This window comes from Bombus vancouverensis, chromosome 12 (assembly GCF_051014615.1).
Source record: "Bombus vancouverensis nearcticus chromosome 12, iyBomVanc1_principal, whole genome shotgun sequence".
NCBI classification, from domain to species: Eukaryota; Metazoa; Arthropoda; class Insecta; order Hymenoptera; family Apidae; genus Bombus; species Bombus vancouverensis.
In genome coordinates, this window is record NC_134922.1 from 4,534,887 (window position 1) to 4,547,137 (window position 12,251).

General features: G+C 38.7%; 1 protein-coding gene across 7 annotated transcripts in view; it reads right to left on the minus strand.

Moving 5' to 3' along the window:
- LOC117160816 (uncharacterized) overlaps positions 1 to 12,251 on the minus strand; it is a 246,742-nt gene that overhangs the window by 131,733 nt on the left and 102,758 nt on the right. The window contains exon 5 of one of the 7 annotated variants that reach the window (XM_076623189.1): positions 6,463 to 6,598. The exons of the other annotated variants lie outside the window; for them this stretch is intronic. The gene's annotated coding sequence lies outside the window, so the exon portion shown is untranslated. The remainder of the gene's footprint in view (positions 1 to 6,462; positions 6,599 to 12,251) is intronic. 7 annotated transcript variants of the gene reach the window in all.

Sequence of the window (12,251 nt, forward strand, 5' to 3'; positions counted from 1 at the left end):
TACCCTGCGGACTGTCAAGTTCGCGTTAAAAATTTTCTCCCACTGTTTTGAGAACACTTTAACCCTTTGTAAAGTGGATCCGTATTATAATCATCGACAGTCCTTCTTTCTGCTTTGAAACGTTAATTGGAGAAAGTATATCAAACGAAGCAGATATTGGAATATAATTGTCTGTTCATTCCATTATCACAAATTCTCTTCCTTGTTAGAGAGATTTTTATCTATCTGCATTGAAAAAGGATTCCGGATAGATGCTATTTACACCGACACGCGTAAGGCATTCGACACTGTTAACAATTTCTGTACTCCTATCTAAACTTAACGCTCATGGTTTTCGTGCCAATCTTCTTTCTCGGCTTTCTAGCTTTTTAATTATTCGAATCGTAAACGTCAACCATCGTCTCTCTGAAGAAATTACTATCCGTTCTGGTGTACCTCGAGATCCTCATCTTGGCCTACTCTTTTTTATCTTGTTTATTCGCGACATTTCTGACATATTTTTATATATTAAGTCGTCCGAAAAGTTTCTTTCGTTTTATAAGAAAATAATGGATGCACAACATTTTCCGTTTTATATTATTTTATCGAATTACGTATGATCCATTTTCCTCTATCAAACTAAAGATCACAACGTTCGACAGATTAGGTTTCATGTTTGTATAAAGATGCGTTGTTGTAAAAGACGTATCTGTAAAAGAAAGACACTTTCCGGACGACCTAATAGTAAATCTCGCCTATACGCCGATGATCTTCAGAGTATGCGCTGAATTGTTACAAGTTGATCTTAACAGACCCACCTATTCAACCAACCAATAAGTTAACGTTTGATATATAAAATATAGCATTGCTATAAGTATGATGTATAAACGCCATATTATCCGCTTTAGTCCTAAGAATAGTACCATTATATATACGTATTCTTTTAACAATATACTATTACTTTCAGTCAATAATATTCGCGATCTTGGTATTGTTTTCTCTGATATTCTGTCCTTTCAATCGCACTATATTACCATAACGAACTCTGCTCTTCGAACTCTCTAGAACTCTCGCTACCGTACTTCTGAACACCGTTACCAACATTTTATTGCTTTATACTCTCAGATATACGTATCTCAAGTCTGACCTAAACACAGTTCCATAATATAATGTCCCTATTTTAAAAATCATATCGCATCGATTGGAAGTGTGCAGCACAAATTTCTTAGATTTGTTTCATATTATACCGATTCGCTGTATTTACCTATTGCCATAATTATGATCTTATTATCGCACACTTTTCTCCGAATATTCTCCACATACCTAACTCTCATATTTCTGCGCGCTGCCTTTTTCCCATACTCTTTTTCCCATACTTTCTTCAGGTTCGAGACATACCGAACATTGTACGGTCAAAATAACTATTTTAATCAGATTTATTAATCTGCAAACCGTTTTTGCGATGTACTTGACTTCTTTGATAAATCCACTTCGTTATTTAGACGATCTTTTACCTCCGCGTGGTTCAACTTGTAATGTAAACTTAACTTTATGTTTTATGTTTGTACGATACTTGGCGCTGAAATTGCTAAGTCGTATTAGATTTTTTAACTTAACGTATTTAACTTCATTCTACGTTTATCATAGCTGTTAACGTTTTTCTGTCTAATCGTCAATTGTAATTTTTCTACTGTGTAACAAAGGGCGTTAAATCGTTGATATTATAATAAATATTATTATTAGATACTTATTAATATTATTATTATTATAAATATTATTTTTCTATACGTAGCGATAGCATTTGCTTCTTAATACACTTGTGTAATATTTGTGTGCATATACGTGTGTACTAAAAAGGTACAACATATTGGATATCGAGTTACGACAAAGGGAATATTGGCTCTTTGTATTCTAAAAATTTGACTTAAAAGGCGTTTCAGAATAATTGGCACGTTATTTTCTATCGAGAGCCAGTGTCAGGAATGACGGGCTGATTTCTGATTTCAGTTGCGGTTAGATAAGGGATGCTATAAAGTTTAAGTACTTTTCATTTCCACTGCGCAGAAACTGGAGCAGTTTCATTTCGGTAGAATCATGCAGTTGGGTGTCGTACGCTTGTATTGTATTGCGTGCTTCAACTAAAATAGAATACGTAATTATCTTTTTCGTTTGTTAAAGGTACAACAACACATCCCTCGAGGTGTGATGATTTTTCTGTCCGCAATTATTCCGAAAGGTTACAACACTTTTTAAATAAAATAGAAATACTAGGAATTTTATTCTTATGACTTCCTCGATTTTTCACCATTTCTACCTTTCATTCTTTCTCCGCCATTTATATGGCAAACGGCTAATTTAATTCTATCGAGAATAATATAGTAAGTTATAAAAAATCATCTCAATCATCCTCAAAAAAAAAAAAAAAAAGAAAAATAAGCAAGGTTTCACTTTTATCTAGAAAATTGTTCCGTCCCCTTAATCATGGAGAATTTGATTAAGTGGTTTGTTCTTGATAGATTACCCCGCATATACCGCCGCCGTGGCGACGACAATATCGCGGCAGCGCAAGGCCGCGTTGTGGTTCAAGTATCAATAAAAATTTGTCCTCGAGTATGATTAAATTTCGCGGAGAGCTAATGCGTCAAATCTAGCACCTAGCTGCAACGATGCATCCCTGGACGCTGCGCTGTACTAAATGTAATTCTAATTGCCAGTGACGCTGATAAGGATAATAAAATGACGCGAGACCAGAATTTCGAATGGAACCCGTAGAATTTCTGTACTGTTAACGTCACCGAATTTCGTACAAACTTTGAACGCAAAATGTAAAATGAACGATTAAAGTATCAAAGCTTTCACGCGATAGTGCGATCTTCTTCATGATATTATTCGCAAGGAAAACACGATAAAGTAAAAACTAAACTGGTGAATAAATAAAGTAACGACTCGAAGAAAGGAGAGTACACAGAAAGTTGTAACGAAACGGGTAGCATCTATCCCCTTATCATTTACGAGATTACACATCCAACCTGTAGTATTATAATAATTTAATATTGTCAAACACAAATACGACCGAAAGAGAATTCGCACTTTCCTTCGTAAATTAATTGCAGGACGAAATTGTAATCGCTTCGCCATCCTAAATATACAATTCAAATGAATAATGTAATCTATGTTATTACCGGAAACACGATATGGATACTTCTCTCACTGCTTAATATCCTGAGTTTAACTGCGTTAAACAACTGTTGAAAAAAAGGCGTATTTCTAAAGCTGTACAAATGCGCCAGTTAATTACAAACTTCGCGGTAATTGTTACAACACAGCTCGTGTTCTCCGCGACAAGCACTTTTAATTAGCGGTGATTTCACGGGGAATTAGATAATGAAAATAAAACGTTAATAGCGTGCATTAATAACTCGAGAATGATTAAATCACCCGCGATAATAACGCGTCGAAATTCTCGCGTTCCGCGGCTACAGCAGCTCCCATCGACCAGCGATTGTCATCGACACTGAAGAATAATAAAATAATGCGCCGTGTATTCCCGATCATTTTCAAAAATGACTAGAGAAAATCTGTCATCTCCTTTCGCCTTCTCTTTTCCTTTTTCCAGTTCTAATCCATTCGATTTGTCCACTAATTACGATTCAAAAATCGTTTCCTGAAGAATGTATAAGAATACGAAGACAACCATAAGAGCGCTATATCTAATGCTCTTATTAAGACTGAAATAAACTAGTCATTTTATTGATTTTATATCAAGTATAAAATTGCATTCCAAGAGAACCGATTCTATATTTAAAGCTTTTAGAATCTCATATCACATTTTAGATTCCGGATATATAATTATGGAAAACGGTTCGGCATTGCTTAATTTGTGAGTTCCAACTGTACAGAGAGAAGTGTGAAGTTGATCAAACGGTTATGCAATTGCATGTAACACGCGGGCAAGACACGAATAATACCGACTCGCTTCAATTCCAATTTTATATTCGACTCACAGAAATATCGATTACTGCGGCGAACTGTATAGAATTCGGTGTAACGTTATAAGGTTCCGTAACAATCAGTAATCAATCTCTTTCATCGAATAAACGAAACGTTGTTCAAGATTAAAGAAAGTTACCAAAACCACATTGAATAAATTAAGAAATATATCCAAAGTCCTCTATCGTCACACTTTTTTCTTCGCTCTTTAATCTCAAACGCTCGACCGTTCCACGCGCAACATCCTATCGCACGATGCCTACCGCGTCAAGATTGTACGTCTTCTTTACCAATATCATCTATGAAACGATCTGAAAAGCCATGGAAAATTCACAACGAACGTGCAACTTCAAGTTGATCGCGACAGAGAGACGAAGACAGCTTGGAAGCGTGGATGGCCAGTGTCGGTGGGACAATGTATCGCCTTTAATACCGCAATCTCCATGAAACCTGTACCGCATCGTAGTCGAACAAGAGCAACTGGTACTACCCGAAGCGTTCGCGGACGTGTGAAAATCGTAGAGCTCGGCCGTGGATCCGCTTTATTCGCCGGGGGAACTACGCGAAACTCGACACGTCAGTTGCGGATTCCGGCATGTGTCCCGTCGATTTATCTCACACACGTGGCTCAACTTTCGGTTCCGTGGCCAGGCTATGATTTCGGTTCTGTAGAGGGAAGTTTCGCGTGCGAAAACCCGAAGAACCGACGAAACTGCCAGTCGATCGCTGTTGCCCCGAGGATATACGCAACTGGACGAGACAGTGGGTCCACACGGTATCGTGCTTTTCCTAGCGAAGAACACTGGGAAAATATCGTCCGGTGTGGAAAACAAAGTGCGACGAACCGTTCGACACCGAGTTCGTTGCCGCGGCAGTGCGCTTTAACGCTCGCTTGGGAACCTCCCGATGTAATATGCAACGACGTGGATGGCGACGCGGCGCGGCCGCGTTCGACCGGAATGCAAACGCGTGCACGCGATAATCGACGCGGTTGTAATTGAATGCGTGGTGTAAATCGACCGATTGATGAATGAAATATGAGCCGTGATTGAAATATGCGGAATGGAGGAGGAGAGTTTCAGTAGTATTTGTCGATATTCACCGATTTCAGGGAGGAAATCTCCTTGTCGAGTGGCGTTGGATTTTCGATATTTTAAGCTCGCGACGAGATTCTTAGTTGAATCGCTTAGAAGATAGAATATTTCTAGGAACGGTATAATGTACAGTAGTTTGATGGGAAAAGGGATGATTTCTACTGAGATTTTGTTTAAATACAGCAAAGATTAAACTACGTATGGAACTCTCGCGTTTGAAAATTAATGCAGCGTAATTGTAAGCGACTTTGTAGGAGTCTGTGAGGAATTATGTAGTTGGAATGAAGTTGAGTTCAAGTTAATTACAAGAGCCAGAGAACTCTCTGAAGTTTTCTTGAATTACGCTGTCTGTGCTCTCTAACTAATATCGTCAATATGTATTTCCAGTAATTAATTTATGAATTACGAAGGAAGGAAAGGGAAAAATATATCGCTCGGAGACGGCGATAAATTTGAGAGACTCGGTCTTTTCGTTACTATTTGAAACGCATACGAGGAGCAATTTTGACACGAAGTCCCATGAGTTACTAAAAAAACGTGCCGCAAGTTTAGTAACTTTGTAACTATATAACGCCATTTCGTATTATACTTTAGGAGCGTGCACCGAAGCTCCAGTAAATTTCAAACACAGCCAGATTCAATGAGCAAAATCACGCGAATAGTCTAAGCAACGATGCTGATTTATTTGATAGCACTTTGAATGAACCGTAGGTAACCAACGCCATAAAGAACAAAAAGTTTGCAATTCGAAAAATACTAACTGAGAACATAACGAAGATATTATGATGAGATGTAACGCTATTTTACTTAAACATTTGTTACTTTCACGTGAATTAATGTAAATCCTTGGAAGAGGAGAGATATTTAATAAGCTTGTTTCTTTGAAAAGTTATTTCATTCCTTAAAATTGCCTCACATAGCTGGATACAAACAGACAAACATCTATTTCTAAGATGATAGTATGTAAAAAAAATGGAAAGAAAAATTGGAAAACGAATTTCATATACTCGGACTAGTTAACCTCGTAAGCATGATTTAATAAATTTCACTGATGCGGTAGCGGAGATATACGAGGCGAATAAACGAAACACTTCGTAAACGCAGGTGCAAATTCGTTATATTCACATGCAGATTATCTCGCGTGCCCATTGCCGGGCATCCGCGAAATTATGATATAAATGGAAATAACTCTGATTAATAGTTGGACTGGCAAAACGGTTAACGTGACCTAGAAGATATTATTAATGGTTACTTTTACAATAGATTCGGAATTGAATGCGACTAAAATGATGAGCTGATTTCGTTTGCGTCACGAGTTGTATAAATTATTCAGCGATCCCGATAAAATGCATTGTGATTCTCTACTTCTAGCGTCAAATGAGAATTCAACCCTACTCACTCAACCCGTTCTCGACCCTCCTACTTCCTGTTGAAATACATTTTCCCAAAACTTCCATCGTTACCATTGTTATCACTTTTCATACTACGAATTATACAGTTTCCATCAATCTCCCGAGTAACTGGAATTACTATACCTGTAATCGAAATTACGGAACAAACCGTGAATTTGCTGGTCCGGAAAGTATTGTATCCAACAAACTCATAAAACATTCGCTAATGAGCATATATTGTGTTATGGAAATAATATGGAGTTACGTGATTAGTATTACAGTTTTAAAAATCTGAAAGTAAAGAACAATTATTCAGTTCCATAGATTATTATGGGTGCACGGTTGTTTCATAAGATTGCAGTCTTCTATTTCTATTTCACTTATTAAAAAAAAAAAGAAAAAAGAAAAGAAAGAAAAATTCTAAAGCGTCCGAAATCCATCGATAAGAAAGAATCCTATTCAGATTTCAAGTCGTGGCTGTGCCCCGAGCATTAATTAACGCGGATCACGTAGAACGCGGATCTTCGAGGGGGAAGAAGTCTCCGTTAACCCTAACAACCTGAATCCTATCGGTATCATTAAAAATAGCGATTTCAATTGAAATGCAAATTACGATTTTCTCCCGTGTTCCGGTCGATATTTGATCGCGGTCTTTTATGTTTTTTCTCGCATCCACAGACGAAATTGAGAAGGCGAAAACGACGGACAATACTTTTCGCGCATCTCTCACGAAAAAGGTATAAACTGTGCGGGTAACATACACGAGAAAATCCCGAGGGACTAATATAATTTGCCTCTGTATAAGACATCCCCTAATCCGTGTACTCGCGCGCTCGCACACGAGCTCACGTGCGATTCCAGGTTTTTCTTCTTTCGGAGAAACGCACTGAACGAAGGTTTGTTCCGCGCCGGGAAATTAGATTATGTCTCTGGGAGGTATAAGACGACGGAATAACCCGATAGACGACGTTAATTTTTGCCCAGGGAAGGACTCGACGAACGTCCGCCCTCAATTGACCAAGATAATTGTCCGCAGGGGGCTTGAACGGCGTTTGATGAAATTTATAGATTTCCTTTCTTTTTTCTTTTTCCCTTATGAGACGATCTCTTATTTTTACCGTTAGTTTATTTCTTTAATTTTCGAATGTATGATGTTTCCACTCCAGATGCTCTAAAATCAAAAGAAATTGTTTGACAAATTTATTTGAACATTCTGTCTCTTCGCGATCGCTTATGACGATAGAAAGAATACTACGAAAAATATCGAAATAATAGGAATTGTACCGTGTCCGTCCTTATAAGGTAAAACGGTATTTTATCGAAGATATTCGTTCCCTGTTGTTTCGCTATAAACAGACGTTCGAAAAAGAAGGAAAATATATATTCGGCAATCTCTCCTGGGAACCATAAGAATTGGCGTCTTCTAATTCGCGTGATCGCCTTCTGCGCACGCTGTTCCTTGAGAAATTCGTTCTATGGGTCTTTCAGAGCGCTGCAGCTTTTCAAAATTTCATCTTGAAAACAAACGGGACAATGCCCATGTCGGCGTCGTCGCGGCGATCCGACACAATGTATTATAAAATATTCCGAAAGCCGCAGTGTACATTTGACATTCACGGAAATCACGTGAAATTCGGCTAACATCTTTCTAATCTGAAGAGTGAAACATTTTCTCGCTTATTCATAGAGATAAAACGTTTCTCGAGTTCTCCACATTCATTCTGTTGACATTTTCCTTGGCGGATCGGTTTAATTCTAGACTCGATAACGTGGAATTCGTCGTATATAAAATATAAAAACGGCAGACAAAAATAATGACAAACATAATAGGTTTAAGAATAATAGAGGCGAAGCGATCGAAGTAAATTTAGCGAAGCTAATTAAATTATTAGATTTAATAATGTAGAAAACTTGAGAACACGTTTCTTATCAAGCCGTGTATCCAAACTTTTCACCGATGCTCCATTTAACAAGACCCTTTCAAAAAAATCAAATCTCGGTATCGTTTGACGTGTGACAAACTGAGTTCTTTATCGTTCGAGTTTCTGGCAGAAAGTCCAATTCGCGGACGGATGAGCCGGGCTTGAAGCGACAGACGTGGTATAAATTCGCGTAATTTTCTACGATGGGATTCCACGTGTCGACGTGGAAACGTAGCTTCCTTCTCTCATTTACTCCACCTATATCTGACTTGAAAGCCGTGTACACGTGTATGGAGAATAGTGTGAGCATCGGCGAAGATGAATGGAATGAAATACAGGAAAGCATTGCAAAGAAGAAGACGTAGAAGGATCTACGGGCCAAGATCCTGATTTGAAGCAACGAAATAGGAACCTGAAAAAAGCCTGGACCCTTAATTCGAAGTCGTATAATTATAAAGAGATAGTCGATAGTTGTAGTCGAATTACAGAAATAACAGGATTTCTAGATCCTTATTTGAAACTACTTGTCGATGTCTTCGCTGCGATGCAGTTTAAAGTAAAATATTTAAAACTTTTAAGAATGTCGACGAGGCAAGATTATTTTCAAAGCTATTTTTTCGCTCGATTGAAGTAAATAGTAATCAAGCAAAGTGAGATCATCCCGATGGGAAAAGGTTGTGCGTTACGTTGAATAACATACGATAAAAATGAAGCACATGTTTCTTCATGTTGAGTAGATGTTCGAGACGAAAGTGAGAAGAAAAGTGGGAATAAATAAATAAGTGCGTCATTCTCGATCTATTGCAATTACAAGTATAATATTAGCATTGGAATGTCTATTCGTGGAAATATTACACATTCTCACATCGACTTCTTTTCTGAGAGAAAATTGAAAGAAAGGAACGAGCGAACGTACAAATAAAACAGGAGACGGGAGAATGCAGACGGATGAACATTGCTTGTTTACAGTGAAGTTACAAGCAATTTGCTGGTAATTTCACTGCATCGCGGCAAGTAGTATGAACCGCGCGAGATCAGACATGCTAATATTCCTTCAATTTACAGTTGCCGAGTATTAAGCTGTATTCTTGAGGGAACAAAGAGAAGGAAAAAGATACGGGAAAAATATCAGGCGTCATAAAGAATAAAGAAAACAGCGAAATACGAGGAAACAACAGATAAAGAAATTTATAACAGTCTAGAACAGCAAATTAGTAGTATACAGCTTCATAAGTCAGACGTTCTCCGACGGTTTCATCGCCGAAATCTTCTCGTACCCGTGTTACTTGGAAGTTACCATCATCGCCGGTATAAATTACTCGACAGAAAAGACGGGAAATACGTGCGGTAGAGCAAACCCTTCGAAAATCTGTCCAATAAGATTCTATTATAATACGAATACAGTGTATTATCTAAATATATTTTTGATCTTTTTATAAAAATCGGTAGCAAATGCTACGAAAATTAACAAAGATGTATCACGATATAAGTCCGCGAAAAATTAAAAAAAAGATGCACAGGCATTCGCAGATCGAATCAATGGAAGTTTCTTATTTGCACAAAGAATTGATTTTGCTTAACGTACATAGGCATTCGCGGAATCGCAATGATCGGCCATCCATTTCCATACAAAGTCCGGAAATAAAGAAAAGAAGAGGTAAAAAAGGGGGAAAGAAAGAAACGAAGATCCATCTCGATTTCTCGCGTAGCAGAATCAATTGTGCAATCTTGCAGCGGCCGCGTCAAAATCGACGAGATTCAACGAGCCAATACATTGGTAAGGACGCGCGGCAAAGCTAGTGAAACCAGGTCAAGCAACGAAACGAAACGAAACGCCCTCGAACACGAAAATCCGACGAATAAAAAAGGAAAACGAAAGAAGCTCAGCCAATAAAGCCCGAAAAAGGAACGACGGACCAATAAATTTTTCCTTCTTCCGTTGAAAAGGGAATATCGACGACAACGCTTGTCGTGGCGACGAAAGGGATGCCTGTCGCCGACGCGAAATGCGAAGAACAAAGGCGAGACACACGTGTATCCCCGACACCTGTACTATACAACTAGGAAACGAGGTTGCAGTGATGCGCGCATGCACCAAATCGTGGTCGACACAGTGACAATTACCGGTGGCAGCCAGCTAGCCTAGCCCCCCTTCTATCTCATACATTAAAGATGTCGCCGGTTCCCTGACAATACCTGCCAAGATTGCGTCATATGTTACCCCGTGAACAGAGGACGGGAGGGTGAGTCGTTGGAAACGAAGGAACGAGGGCGAAAGAGTATCTTGACGCAGTGGCTGGCCGGGCTGACGGAACGATTTGAATTTTGCATTAAACATCAATGCGTAAATTCCACCCCATGTTTGCCCCCCGCAATTTCACCTTTATTGGATATAACCGTGACCTGTGCCCGCCGACATTTCGACACCCTCCAGACGACCGAATAGGCGAATGCAGACCAAACTCCGTCAAATCGTGCCACTCAACCTACCCAAGCTGTATCGTTACCATCTCGTTTTCTTCCTTTTTCTCGTTTCGATCGATGATCGAAAGCAGGTCCAAGGTTCCTCGAATGGTTTCTCTTAAAGGTCGTTCGAGAAATTTAAGGAATGGCTATAAGTGTTTTTTTTTATTTCTGCGTCTGATGATATCGGTGACAGGATTTTTCTATAGATGGATAATGGAAGATTATTGTCATCTTATAATTATCGGGATTAATATCTGGGATGAAGGACACAACAGATCGAAAGGCAGCACGTCAGAGAGCTATTCAACATGGATACTGCATCGTGTGCTTATGGCATCTGAATCGCTATTCAGGGTGGAGGAACAACACGCTAGGAACAGGTCTAAGCCACAACAGCGTCAACGGCAAGAAATTTCCGCGAGATCGGATCTCTGGAATCTGTAATAATTACGTGAAATTTCCACAAATATATATTTTCGAGGAAATTATCCTTCGCCATGTTTCTTGAAAAACTAACATTTCTAGATTGTGTCACTTTCGAATGAAGACTGTGTAAGACGGCATACGTACGACGATCCCATTATCTGGAATAATTTTCCGGACGATGTGTGAAGAATGTAAATTAAAACCGTAAAAGAAGGAACAGCAGCGGGAATAGCGTAACGGGAGTTCGTTTAATTTAAGTAATACGAGTTGAGTGAACGATACGACAGATAAAAGTAACAAGTCCACGTTGGCAAAGCTCCAATGCGGCATAACTGCGAGCGATATGCAATTTTACTCCGTTTGGTGCGCATCGGAGAGGCCTGTTAATTAGATCAGAATCTACGCGCGCGAACGAGAAAAATATGTGAATTAAATGAATGTCGAACGGCGCTAATTAAAATGGTTTTTGGAATTTAAGTGCGTCCTCGATGCGGCTGAATACATGGGAATTTATACGTTCAATCGCTTACGGACGGAAATAAAATTGTCCAATTAATGAATCCGCAAAGGTCTTCATTAAAATCGTATGATTGGTCGAAAAAATGTTTGTTCTATCTCTCATTCCTGTACGACAGTGGTATCGCGAAATCTTTCTGTAATTTCATATCGTGATTATACGTATAATACGTATGATTCAATTTCCTTTTAAAAAGCATCTTATTATGGAGGGAAATTCACGTTAATAAAATTCAGATTTATAGGTATGAGAGAAATTATTGAATCAAAAATTGTAATTATTCGTGGAAATCGTCGACGTTTCTCGATTGACGATTACAGTTGCGTTATGTTTCAATCAACGTAACTAATTTCAACCGCCAAGTGTTATAAAATATCGCCTTAATTTCTCAGGTGTGATCGATCGACCGTCAAGACGTAAGAATGCGTCGCGATTAGCACAACTGGCGAATTGCCCAGTCGCGTCT